At 39.5% G+C, this 13,155-nt stretch overlaps 1 non-coding gene across 1 annotated transcript; it reads left to right on the forward strand.

The window, feature by feature from the left end:
• Positions 1-11,085: 11,085 nt before the first annotated feature.
• LOC140818906 (small nucleolar RNA R71) lies at positions 11,086-11,192 on the forward strand. Its single transcript, XR_012115136.1, has one exon. It is a non-coding gene; the product is annotated as a small nucleolar RNA R71 (small nucleolar RNA).
• The last annotated feature ends 1,963 nt before the right edge of the window (positions 11,193-13,155 follow it).

Here is a 13,155-nt window from a genome sequence, read left to right on the forward strand (position 1 = left end):
ACTTTCAAGTACCTTGGATGCCGTCCTTATTGGTCCGAAATGACCACCTACCTCACGGTCATGGCAATGGTTGAGAATTCGATCAAACTCTTCCTCCGCAACACACCGTCTTATCATGGAATCTGCACAAATTTTAAACAATAACGGTTCCTCCCAAAAATAGTATTTCACGTCAGAAAAGAATTTCTTTCGTTGGTGAAAGATATATTTGGTGGAGGTGTGCCTGTGACAAGAAAGTTAGCGAAATTTGCATACCATGGACAAAGTTTCATCTCAAGCAATTGTTCATCCGGAAACCAGTCATCTATATCATCGTCACTGCCCTTAATTCTAACATGCTCCAGCCTAGACAGGTGGTCAGCAACTACATTTTCCACACCCTTTTTATCTCGAATTTCGAGATCAAATTCTTGCAATAATAAAATCCACCTAATTAACCTAGGTTTCGCATCTTTCTTAGCAAGCAAGTATTTTAGAGCAGAATGATCTGTATACACAGTTACTTTAGACAGAACAAGGTACGAATGAAATTTGTCGAAAGCAAATACTATAGCAAGCAATTCCTTTTCAGTAGTAGCGTAATTCAATTGAGCATCATTTAAAGTCTTACTTGCATAGTAGATGGTATGAAATACCTTGTTCTTCCTTTGACCCAGCACCGCACCAACAGCTGTATCACTAGCATCGCACATCACCTCAAACGGTAGCTCCCAATCAGGGACAGTCAGAACAGGTGCTGTCACCAAGCTTTCCTTGAGTATCTCGAATGCATGCAGACAAGTAGAATCAAAATTAAATTCAGCATCTTTCATCAACAAAGAGGATAAAGGTTTAGAAATTTTGGAAAAATCTTTAATGAAACGCCTATAAAAACCAGCATGCCCTAGGAAACTTCTAACTCCTTTTATTGATGAAAGTGGGGGTAAGTTTTTGATTACTTTCACCTTGGCTTTGTCAACCTCAATTCCATTCTCCGATACCTTGTGTCCTAACACAATCTCCTCTTGAACCATAAAATGACACTTCTCCCAATTCAACACCAAATTGCTCTCCTCACATCTAACTAACACCAAGTTTAAATTCTCTAAACATTCATTAAATGAGGAGCCAAAAATAGAAAAGTCATCCATAAAGATTTCAAGGAAATTTTCAGTCATGTCATGAAAGATAGCGGTCATGCATCTTTGAAATGTTGCAGGTGCATTGCATAAACCAAAGGGCATACGCCTAAACGCAAAAGTACCATAAGGGCAAGTGAAAGTAGTTTTCTCTTGATCATCAGGTGCAATTGTGATTTGATTGTATCCCGAATATCCATCTAAAAAGCAATAAAATTCATGACCTGCTAATCGTTCGATCATTTGATCGATAAATGGCAAGGGAAAGTGATCTTTACGGGTTGCATCATTCAATTTTCTATAATCTATGCACACACGCCAACCCGTAACAGTTCTAGTGGGAATCAACTCATTTTTTTCATTAGTAATAACAGTAATCCCACCCTTTTTAGGCACACATTGTACAGGGCTTACCCACGCACTATCAGAGATAGGATAGATAATACCTGCATCCAGAAGTTTAATGGTTTCAGCTTTTACTACCTCTTGCATCTTTGGATTGAGTCTCCTTTGTGGTTGTGCTAGAGGTGAGTATTTATCTTCCATCAAAATTTTGTGCATGCAGATCGAAGGACTTATCCCTTTTATGTCTGAAACCTTCCAAGCGAACGCCCCTTTATGCTTCTTGAGGACTCCCAAGAGCTTACTATCCATATCATTTGTCAAAGAAGAGGAAATAATAACATGCAATTTATTATTTTCTCCTAAATATACGTACTTGAGATGTGGAGGTAGTGGTTTGAGCTCCAAAGTAGGTGGCTCCTCTAGGCTTGACTTTTGAGGCATTAAATCTTTTCTGTCTCCCAATTCCTCTAGTCTAAGCCTTACTTGCTTTCTCCAAGGTGGAATGGCATTCAAATGAGCTACCATCTCCATCTTTTCCTCGTCTAGCTCGTCCTCCTGCTTTTCAGTAGTGATAGTGGCCTCCAATGGTTCTTTCAATCCATCCTGCACAAAATCACAAACAAGAGAATCCAAGACATCAATACGAAAGTAACTATCATTGTGCATTGTGTGCTTGAGAGTATTGAAAACATCAAAAATAATTTCTTCTTCTCCAACTCTCAGTCTCAATTTCCCCTCCTCAACATCAATTAGTGCTTTCCCTGTAGCCAGAAACGGTCTCCCTAGGATTAAAGGCATCTCTAAATCTTCCTCCATGTCAAGTACCACAAAGTCTGCAGGAAAAATAAACTTATCCACTTTCACCAGAACATCTTCGATAATCTCATGTGGATACTTGACAGATCTGTCAGCCAGCTGCAACGACATCCTAGTTGGCTTGGGCTCGCCTAATCCCAGTCTTCTAAACACAGAAAAAGGCATCAGATTAATACTCGCACCAAGATCACATAGAGCTTTATGAAAATTAATGTCACCAATAATGCAAGGTATAGAGAAACTCACTGGATCTTTTTGCTTAGGAGGCATCTTGTTTTGAACTAAAGCAGAGCAATTTTCGGTCAAATTCACCGTCATATGATCTTCTAGCTTCCGCTTATTTGCTAAGATATCTTTCAAGAATTTTGCATAACTTGGCATATTCAATAAAGCATCAGCAAAAGGAATGTTAATATGCAATTTTTTAAATATCTCAAGAAATTTACCAAATTGTGCATCTAATTTAGCTTTCTTCATTGCTGCGGGAAAAGGTGGAGGGATAACAATTTTATTCTGTGCAATAGGTGTAGATGTAGAGTTAGAAGACTTACCTCCTCGATTTTTCACCTCATCCTCACCGTGCTTGGTCTTTTCCTCATTAGACTCGAGTGCTTTTCCACTACGCAATTCCACAGCCTTCACATGTTCTCTTGGGTTAGTTTCCGTGTTGCTTGGCAAAGCTCCTTGCTCCCTATTAGCAATCAACTTAGCCAATTGTCCAATTTGATTCTCTAACCCCTTTATGGATGCATCTTGATTCTGAAATCTCGTCTCTGTTGCAGAAATAAATTTAGTCATCATTTGCTCTAAATTGGACTTCTCCTCCCGAGGCGGTTCTGGCTTGAATCCTTGGTGCATCCCATATGGTGGACCTCTTTGTTGGCGATTTTGGTTGTTTTGACCTCCCCATGAAAATTTTGGGTGATTCCTCCATCCCGGATTATATGTGTTCGAATAAGGGTCATTTCTAGGACGGTTCTGGAATCCCACTTGTTACGCCTTAAACGCATACAAATCTCGAGGATGAGATTAATGTTTTTTAATGCTGTAACATATCCCAAAGTTTTTGTTTTGATGATACCAAAACTTGGATTAAAAATGTACTAATGTTTTATATTGAGGCATGCAGAAAATTAAGAACAGGTTACGTTCGGAAGATCCGACATTCGGTTCGGACGGTCCGAAATTGTGCAATTCAGAAGCAAAATAGAAGCTGTTCGGAAGCTGCGAGGAAAGCGTTCGGACGTTCCGAAGACGTGATCGGACGTTCCGAACACAAGCAATCAAATCACTTCAATGCGGAGACAAATTGATATGACTGATTGATCGAGTAAGATTTCGGACGCTACGAAGGACATTTCGGACGCTACGAAGTGTTGAAGATTTCAAATCTCCGGAAACGCGGGAATGTTCGGACGGTACGAACTTGAGTTCGGACCTTCCGAAGCTGTTCACACACTGTCTGAAAGAACTGTTCGGAAGATACGAAGTTTGATCGGTCCATCCGAAGCGCATGTTCGGACCCTACGAAGTCAAGAACGGACGATCCGAAGTCATCCCAAAATTACGGAAATTGATTTCAATCACATCGGACGTTCCGAAGCATAAACAGAAGATCCGAACCTTGGCGTCCAAGACTAGTATAAATAGGCCTTTGAGGATGCATTTTCAATCATCCCACTCCACTCTCTTGTCTCTTACAAAGCTTTCTACTATCTCTTGTGTGCGTTGATTAAAAGAGTTGTAATATCAAAAGAGTTGTAGAAAAAGAGTGAAAGTAATACTCTCGAGTGGGTTGTAAAGTTCGTGGCTATCCTTGGAGCCCTCAAGGCCAAGTAGACGCATCGAGGCGTGGTTGTAAAAGCTAGCTTGGAGCTCCTAAAGCCAAGTCGATATAGTGATACCTCGATCCTCATCGAGAAGGGGAGACGTAGACGATTCTTCGTCGAACTTCCATAAACATCTCTATCCCTCTTTACTTTACGCATTTACTTTACTACGCATTTATTTTACGCACTTACTTTACGCATTCATTTTATTTGTGATTGTCCCTCAAGTCTTCCGCTTGCAATTTTTGCAAACTCGTTTTAAAAACGCTAAAGGGCCTAAAAGAACCTATTCACCCCCCCTTTAGGTTCTTCAAGTGGTATCAGAGCAAGGTTTTTCAAAATCTTTTAAAATGGCCAATCTAGCAAGCGAGTATGCCCAAGGACAATCCACAAATCGTCCCCCTCTTTTCAATGGTACAAATTACGGATATTGGAAAAATAGAATATCTCTATACATCCAATCCGTCGATTACGACCTTTGGAAAATAACGGTGAAAGGTCCCTATATCCCCATGAAAACGGTGGATAATAAGGAAATTCCTAAGGGAATGGATGACTTCACCAAGGACGATATGAAACTTATCTCTCAAAATGCTAAAGCTATGAATATTCTTCATTGTTCTCTAGATATGAATGAATACAACCGAATCTCGGCTTGCACCTCCGCCAAAGAGATTTGGGACAAATTGGAGATTTGCCACGAGGGAACCAATCAAGTCAAAGAAACGAAGATAGACCTTCTCCAACTCAAGTACGAGACCTTTGAGATGGAACCCAAGGAGGATATCGACACCATGTTCCGGCGGCTCACCCAAATCATCAATGAGCTTGCCCAACTTGGTGAGAACTACCCAACTAAACAAGTGTGGAGGAGAGCCCTTCGAGCATTACCGGCGGAATGGGATGCAAAGCGCACGGCTATCATTGAATCCAACAAGGGAGATGCGGCATCCTACGACCTTGATCAACTTCATGGGACCCTAAAGACCCATGAACTTGAAGTATCTACCCGGAAGCAGACAAAGAAAGATGACGACAAAGTAAAGGCGAAAGGGATCGCCTTGACCAGTCAACTTGAAGATAGCGACGATGAAGAAATGGCACTCCTCACTAGAAAGTTCAAAAGATTCATGCGGAGTTCCAACTTCAACAAGAAAGACAAAAAGTTTGAGAAGGAAGTGACCTGCTACAACTGTCAACAAAAGGGTCACTATGCAAACGAGTGTCCCTCCAAGAAGAAGGCCGGCAAAGACAAGAAAAAGGCCCTTCTAGCCACGTGGAGCGACAGCGACAACGAAGAGGAGTCTACCCTATGCTTCATGGCGAAGGAAGATCATCTGACCGACTCGGATGACGACGAGGTACCCTCTTACGATGAATTACTCTCCGCTTACACTAGTATGTACAATAAGGCTAAGTCACTTAGAAATGAGAATAAGCAACTTAAAACTGAACTAGAAGCTAGGATGCATGACAACACTAAGCTCAAGACAAACCTAAGAGACTTAGAGAAAGCCTTCAACAAGTTCAATGTGAGTAGCGGTAAACTAGAAAACCTCTTGAGCATGCAAAGGTGTAACTTCGACAAAGGAGGTCTAGGATATGAAAAGAAATCAGTCAACTTCGCTAGTCTTATCGCAAAGGCAAAACCAAGAACACCACCAACATGTACTTACTGTTGTAAGATAGGCCACATAAGACCTAAATGCAAGAAACTTAGACACCAACACAACAAGAATAGTTATTGGAAATGGATCCCCAAATCCCCAACTACTACTAACCCCAAAGGACCCAAAGAAACGGGTACCAACTATCAAACTGTATCTCAACCTTGTAGGGACAAAGGGGAGACAAGTCATCGAGCACTTGGTATCTTGACAGTGGATGCTCTCGACACATGACGGGAGAAAAGAAGCTGCTACAATCCATTCGACCAAAAGAAAAAGGATCGGTGACCTTCGGAGACAACAGCAAAGGGATCATAGAAGGCATCGGCTCAATAGGTATATCTAACTCTACTATTATTGATGATGTACTTCTTGTGAAAGGGCTTAAACATAACCTCCTAAGCATTAGTCAATTGTGCGATAGGGGTTATGAAGTCAAATTCACACCACACGATTGCACTGTATCACTCACAACTGACAAAACCATTAGTTTCAAAGGTTATAGAAGTGAAAATGTTTACAAGGTCGATTTAAAGATTTCATCTTTTTCAAAAATAAAAAGCCTTGTAACATTAAATGTTGATGACAACATTCTTTGGCATAGACGACTTGGTCATGTTGGGATGAGCACCATAGAAAAACTTTTAAAACTTGACCTAGTTTCCGGAATGCCAAAGCTGAATTTAAAATTAGATTCTTTTTGTGATGCTTGTCAACTTGGTAAACACACAAAGGAATCTTTTAAAAATAAAAATTTTGTATCCACTTCTATGCCCCTTGAATTACTTCACCTAGATTTATGTGGTCCCTCGAGGACAACTAGTCTAGGAGGAAAATCTTATGCTTTTGTCATTGTAGATGATTTTTCACGTTTTACTTGGACATTGTTTTTAGCCCACAAAAATGATACCTTTGATCATTTCAAAATTTTTGTCAAAAAGGTTGAAAATGAGAAAAATCTTTTGATCAAACAAATCCGTAGTGACCACGGAACGGAATTTCAAAATGAAAATTTTTCAATTTTTTGTCAAAGCAAAGGCATTGGTCACAATTTTTCTTGTCCTAGAACTCCTCAACAAAACGGTGTCGTTGAGAGGAAGAATAGGACCCTAGTAGAGATTGCAAGGACCATGCTATGTGAGCATTCTCTACCAAAATATTTTTGGGCTGAAGCAATGAGTTCTGCTTGTTACATCATCAATCGCGTATCAATAAGGCCAATTCTCAAGAAAACTCCATACGAACTATGGAGAGGGAGAAAGCCTAACATTTCTTACTTCCGCGCTTTTGGATCAAAATGCTTCATCCACAACAATGGTAAGGACAACCTGGGTAAGTTCGATGCTAAATCGGACAAAGGTATCTTTCTTGGTTACTCTACTTCTAGCAAAGCATATAGAGTCTTTAATAAACGTACTTTACTAGTTGAAGAATCTATTCATGTCATATTTGATGAAACTAACCCTTGCTTGCCTAGAACTGTTGTTTCTGATGATGATGATATAGATATCCTTGGCGAAAAGTTGGAGTCCACAAGCCTAGATGATGTTCCTAAAGATCAAGAGGACGCACCTCTTCCGAAGGAGTGGACTACACACAAGGATCATCCCATGGACCTCATCATTGGTAGCCCATCGAAGGGAGTATCTACTCGCTCTTCTAATATGTGCAATTATCTTGCTTTTCTTTCTCACATAGAGCCTAAGAACATAGAAGAAGCTTTACTTGATGATTCTTGGATTATTGCTATGCAAGATGAACTAAATGAATTTAGAAGGAATAAAGTTTGGAATCTTGTACCTAGACCCACTGATAGACCTGTCATAGGAACTAAATGGGTATTTAGGAACAAGTTAGATGAGCATGGTACAATCACTAGAAATAAAGCTAGGCTAGTAGCTAAAGGATATAGTCAAGAAGAGGGAATTGATTATGATGAGACTTATGCCCCTGTTGCTAGACTAGAATCCATTCGCATGCTACTTGCTTTTGCTTGCTCTAGAGACTTTAAATTGTTTCAAATGGATGTTAAAAGTGCTTTTCTTAATGGTGATTTGAAAGAAGAAGTGTATGTTGAGCAACCTATTGGTTTTGAAGATGTGCACTTATCTGATTATGTGTATAAACTTGATAAGGCTTTGTATGGTTTGAAACAAGCTCCTAGAGCTTGGTATGAGAAATTATCTACCTTTTTGCTGTCTAATGGTTTTTGTAGGGGTAAAGTTGATATTACCTTATTTACCTTGACTAAAAATAATGATTTGCTGATAGTACAAATATATGTAGATGATATTATTTTTGGTGCTACTAATGAACACTTGTGTAGAGATTTTTCTAAGCTTATGCAGGATCACTTTGAGATGAGCATGATGGGCGAACTCAACTACTTCCTTGGTCTCCAAATCAAGCAATGCAAGGATGGTTTCTTTGTCAACCAAGGAAAGTACATCAAGGAGATGCTAAAAAAGTTTGGGATGGAGTCTTCCAAAGCCTCATCCACACCTATGAGCACGACAGTCAGACTCGACAAAGATGAGGGAGGTAAACCTGTTGACCAAAAGTTATTTCGTAGCATGATTGGCTCCCTACTCTATGCGACTGCTAGTAGACCTGACATTATGTTTAGTGTTTGCTTGTGTGCACGATTTCAATCATGTCCAAAGGAATCACACTTATTCGCCTTAAAACGCATTTTCAAATATCTTTCAAATACTCCAAATCTCGGATTATGGTATTCTAAGAACTCATTTTTCGATTTAAAAGCTTACTGTGATGCCAACTTTGGAGGATATAAGGTGGATAGAAAGAGCACTAGTGGAACTTGTTTCTTTTTGGGAAATTGCTTGGTGTCATGGTTTTCTAAAAAGCAAAACTGTGTTGCACTTTCAACGACCGAGGCCGAGTATATGGCTGCCGGTAGTTGTTGTGCACAAATTCTTTGGATGAAGTATCAATTACTCGACTATGGTGTTACTTTTTCAAAAATTCCAATCTTTTGTGATAATACAAGCACCATATGTCTAACAAAGAATCCAGTTCAACATTCTCGTACTAAACATATTGACATTCGACATCATTTCATTCGTGATCACATTGAGCAAAATGATGTTGAACTTCACTATGTTGACACCAAGAATCAAATTGCTGATATTTTTACAAAACCACTAGATGAATCTACTTTTATTCGTTTGCGTGGTGAACTTGGCATGATTGAGTTGTAAACACTAGTCGAATACTCTCGTACATATTTGTTAAATTGAGGGGGAGTATTATTAATGTGAGCATTATAATGTCGGATAATACAAATTAATTGTATTTATCCATAATTATGGCTCAACATTCATTTATGTGCTAAATATTTTAAAATTTAGGTGTTCCTCATCTTGGCTACTTCGGAATCCACCGAACGTGTTCGGATCGTCCGAACCGAGCCATAGAGAGTCGCGGGATGCGGATTCTTAGATTATGTTTTTTGTTATTTTTGTTTATTTTATCTTTATGCATCATTGTATAAAAGACTTGCATTTATTAGTGGATATTTTACCTGTTTATTTGTCTCTCTTTATACTTATGTCTTTTTGCTTATCACAAAAAGGGGGAGAATTTATTTGGTTAAAATTGCTGTTAATTGGTTATTAAATAAATTCGCCTTAATTCAACCTCTTAGACTTGTTATTTGATTAAGGGGGAGTTATTTAATAACCATTTCGATTATGTTGATTATTGTTATCTCAATTTTTAACCAAGTTTTGTGATCATCAAAAAGGGGGAGATTGTTACGCCTTAAACGCATACAAATCTCGAGGATGAGATTAATGTTTTTAATGCTGTAACATATCCCAAAGTTTTTGTTTTGATGATACCAAAACTTGGATTAAAAATGTACTAATGTTTTATATTGAGGCATGCAGAAAATTAAGAACAGGTTACGTTCGGAAGATCCGACATTCGGTTCGGACGGTCCGAACTTGTGCAATTCAGAAGCAAAATAGAAGCTGTTCGGAAGCTGCGAGGAAAGCGTTCGGATGTTCCGAAGACGTGATCGGACGTTCCGAACACAAGCAATCAAATCACTTCAATGCGGAGACAAATTGATATGACTGATTGATCGAGTAAGATTTCGGACGCTACGAAGGACATTTCGGACGCTACGAAGTGTTGAAGATTTCAAATCTCCGGAAACGCGGGAATGTTCGGACGGTACGAACTTGAGTTCGGACCTTCCGAAGCTGTTCACACACTGTCTGAAAGAACTGTTCGGAAGATACGAAGTTTGATCGGTCCATCCGAAGCGCATGTTCGGACCCTACGAAGTCAAGAACGGACGATCCGAAGTCATCCCAAAATTACGGAAATTGATTTCAATCACATCGGACGTTCCGAAGCATAAACAGAAGATCCGAACCTTGGCGTCCAAGACTAGTATAAATAGGCCTTTGAGGATGCATTTTCAATCATCCCACTCCACTCTCTTGTCTCTTACAAAGCTTTCTACTATCTCTTGTGTGCGTTGATTAAAAGAGTTGTAATATCAAAAGAGTTGTAGAAAAAGAGTGAAAGTAATACTCTCGAGTGGGTTGTAAAGTTCGTGGCTATCCTTGGAGCCCTCAAGGCCAAGTAGACGCATCGAGGCGTGGTTGTAAAAGCTAGCTTGGAGCTCCTAAAGCCAAGTCGATATAGTGATACCTCGATCCTCATCGAGAAGGGGAGACGTAGACGATTCTTCGTCGAACTTCCATAAACATCTCTATCCCTCTTTACTTTACGCATTTACTTTACTACGCATTTATTTTACGCACTTACTTTACGCATTCATTTTATTTGTGATTGTCCCTCAAGTCTTCCGCTTGCAATTTTTGCAAACTCGTTTTAAAAACGCTAAAGGGCCTAAAAGAACCTATTCACCCCCCCTTTAGGTTCTTCACCACTTGTTTTACCGGTGCTCCCTCAGGCACATGGAATGGATTGCCATCTTGGCAATCCTGCACATCATGCTCACCCCCACACTTATCACAGAAAATTTCTTGCAGACGCATAGCCGACCCACTCATGCTCATCCCATCAATATTTCTATTCAAAGCCTCTAACTGTGCTGAGACCGCCGACAAATCATTAATTTGATTAACTCCAGCACCTCGTCTCTGCCTATCAGACTGAGGATGATAGCTACTAGCAGCCATCTCCTCCAATAACTCATATCCTTCCTCCGCCGTCTTTCTCAGTAAGTTACCACAGGCAGCAGCATCTATCATAGTACGGTTAGGAGTAAGCAGACCGTAGTAGAAAGTTTGAACAACTAACCCAAGAGGCAGCTCATGGTGTGGACATCTCCTCAACAAGTCCTTGTAGCGCTCCCATGCCTCGTAAAGTGACTCTTGCTCATATTGGGCAAAAGTAGTAATGTCGGCTCTAAGCTTCATAGTCTTCGACGGAGGAAAGTACTTGATTAGGAACGCCTTTGCCATATCCTCACATGTAGTAATAGACCCTACAGGCAAACAGTTTAACCACGACTTAGCTTTATCTCTCAGTGAAAATGGAAATAAACGCAAACGAACAGCATCATCAGACACGCCATTAAACTTAAAAGTATCACAAATTTCAAGAAAGTCAGCTATATGAGAGTTAGGGTCGTCAAGTGCACTTCCCCCAAATTGGACAGTGTTTTGAATCATCTGAATGATAGCTGGCTTGATCTCAAACTGATTGACTTGGATGACTGGTCTAACGATGCTTGGACGTGCTCCATCAAGAGACGGCTGTGCATAATCCAACATCGGTATACGCCTTGGCTCCTCTCTTTGTTGATCGCCTTCCATTCTTTCCTTCGCTCTTTGCTGCTGTAGTCGACGTCTAGCTGTGCGTTCGATCTCGGGGTCAAAAGGCTCAAGCTTACACTCGAGTGATCTTCGCATGCACCACAAGAAAAATCTGCAACACAATGAGAGTATCAAATAACAATAAAATAAATAATGCTAAAGAATTTAAATGAAAAATAAAAATTTGTGAATCAACAGTCCCCGGCAACGGCGCCAAAAACTTGATCGAGCAAAACTTGCACAGTGAATAGTCCCAAAATTTATTTTATAAAAGAAAGCTCGATTTGAATATCGCAAGTGCACGATAGTCAAGTTATAATAAACGTAAGTGAATACGAGTATCGATCCACAAGGACTGCGTTACACTATTTTTATTTTCAAGTAAAATTTCTTTAGCAACGATAAATTGAGTTGATGATTAAACTAATGTAAATTAAACAATTAAAATAATCAAAATGCCAAGAAAACGTGTTCAAGAACGCAATGATTAATTTTGATTAAATCAATTGAGAAATGAATTTGTTGGGAAATTATCAGTTCACCTACCACTCGTGTTTAACTAACTACACTCGACTTTTACTCGTGCATTCGACGGAATTCCCTAGACTAATTAATATACTCTGTCGAGCTATATTAATACTAATAAAAAACATGCAGTACTCAAGTGTCCTCAAATATTTAACAGTTCAAGATTGCATCACATTCTATGGAATCCACTAGCTTTCATCCGGGTGAACTATCACTATCGAAACGTATCCAATTCCGTATGTCTACTAAAATTGTAAATCCGTGGTTTATACTATTTGATTCTATTGTTAATTATTCTATCGAAATCATTAACAACATGAAATAATCAAAGAAAGTTAGCTAGGCTTCGATTGAAACAAGAACGAACAATAGCATTAACAAATCACTAATAAAAACGTCGAGAAATAATGTTAAACACCGAGTACGGGGTAGGATCCCCTCAAATCCCAACAAATCTAGAGTTTTAGCTACTGGAATTCATGATAAAAACCACAATCAATGTAAGAAATCAAATACTGAATAATGAAAATACTAAAGATGACGACGGGTGACGGCCACGACGCATGGAAATCTCGAGGTCTTCGAAATCTCCTTTGCTCCTAGCCTCCTCTCCAAGAAAAATGATGAAAAGTCTGATAAAGTCTAAAAAACGACTGCTGATCTCGTGTGTTAGGTTTAGGTGTAGGATAGAGTCCCTAAAAATTTGGAAACAAATCTTTCTCAATCTCGCTTCTCGCTAGGGCGGTATATTTTAACCGCCCTAGCGAGTGGTCCTCGAATAAACTTCCTCGATCATATCCCAGGTTTCGCTGGGGCGGTCACTTTTGACCGCCCTAGCGAAACACTCGCGCAAAAATCCTCGGCCAGACCACAATGATCGCTAGGGCGGTCAAAGAATCCTCTTCGACATTATGCCAAAGTTTCTCCCACTTTTTGGTTCAATTCCTACAAAATCACTACAAAATACACGTGATCAGTCAAATGCTAAATAATGCTAAAAAGATGCAAAATTAAACTAAAGAAGCTAATATGA

The sequence above is a fragment of the Primulina eburnea genome, chromosome 17, assembly GCF_022965805.1.
Source record: "Primulina eburnea isolate SZY01 chromosome 17, ASM2296580v1, whole genome shotgun sequence".
Taxonomy (NCBI): Eukaryota; Viridiplantae; Streptophyta; class Magnoliopsida; order Lamiales; family Gesneriaceae; genus Primulina; species Primulina eburnea.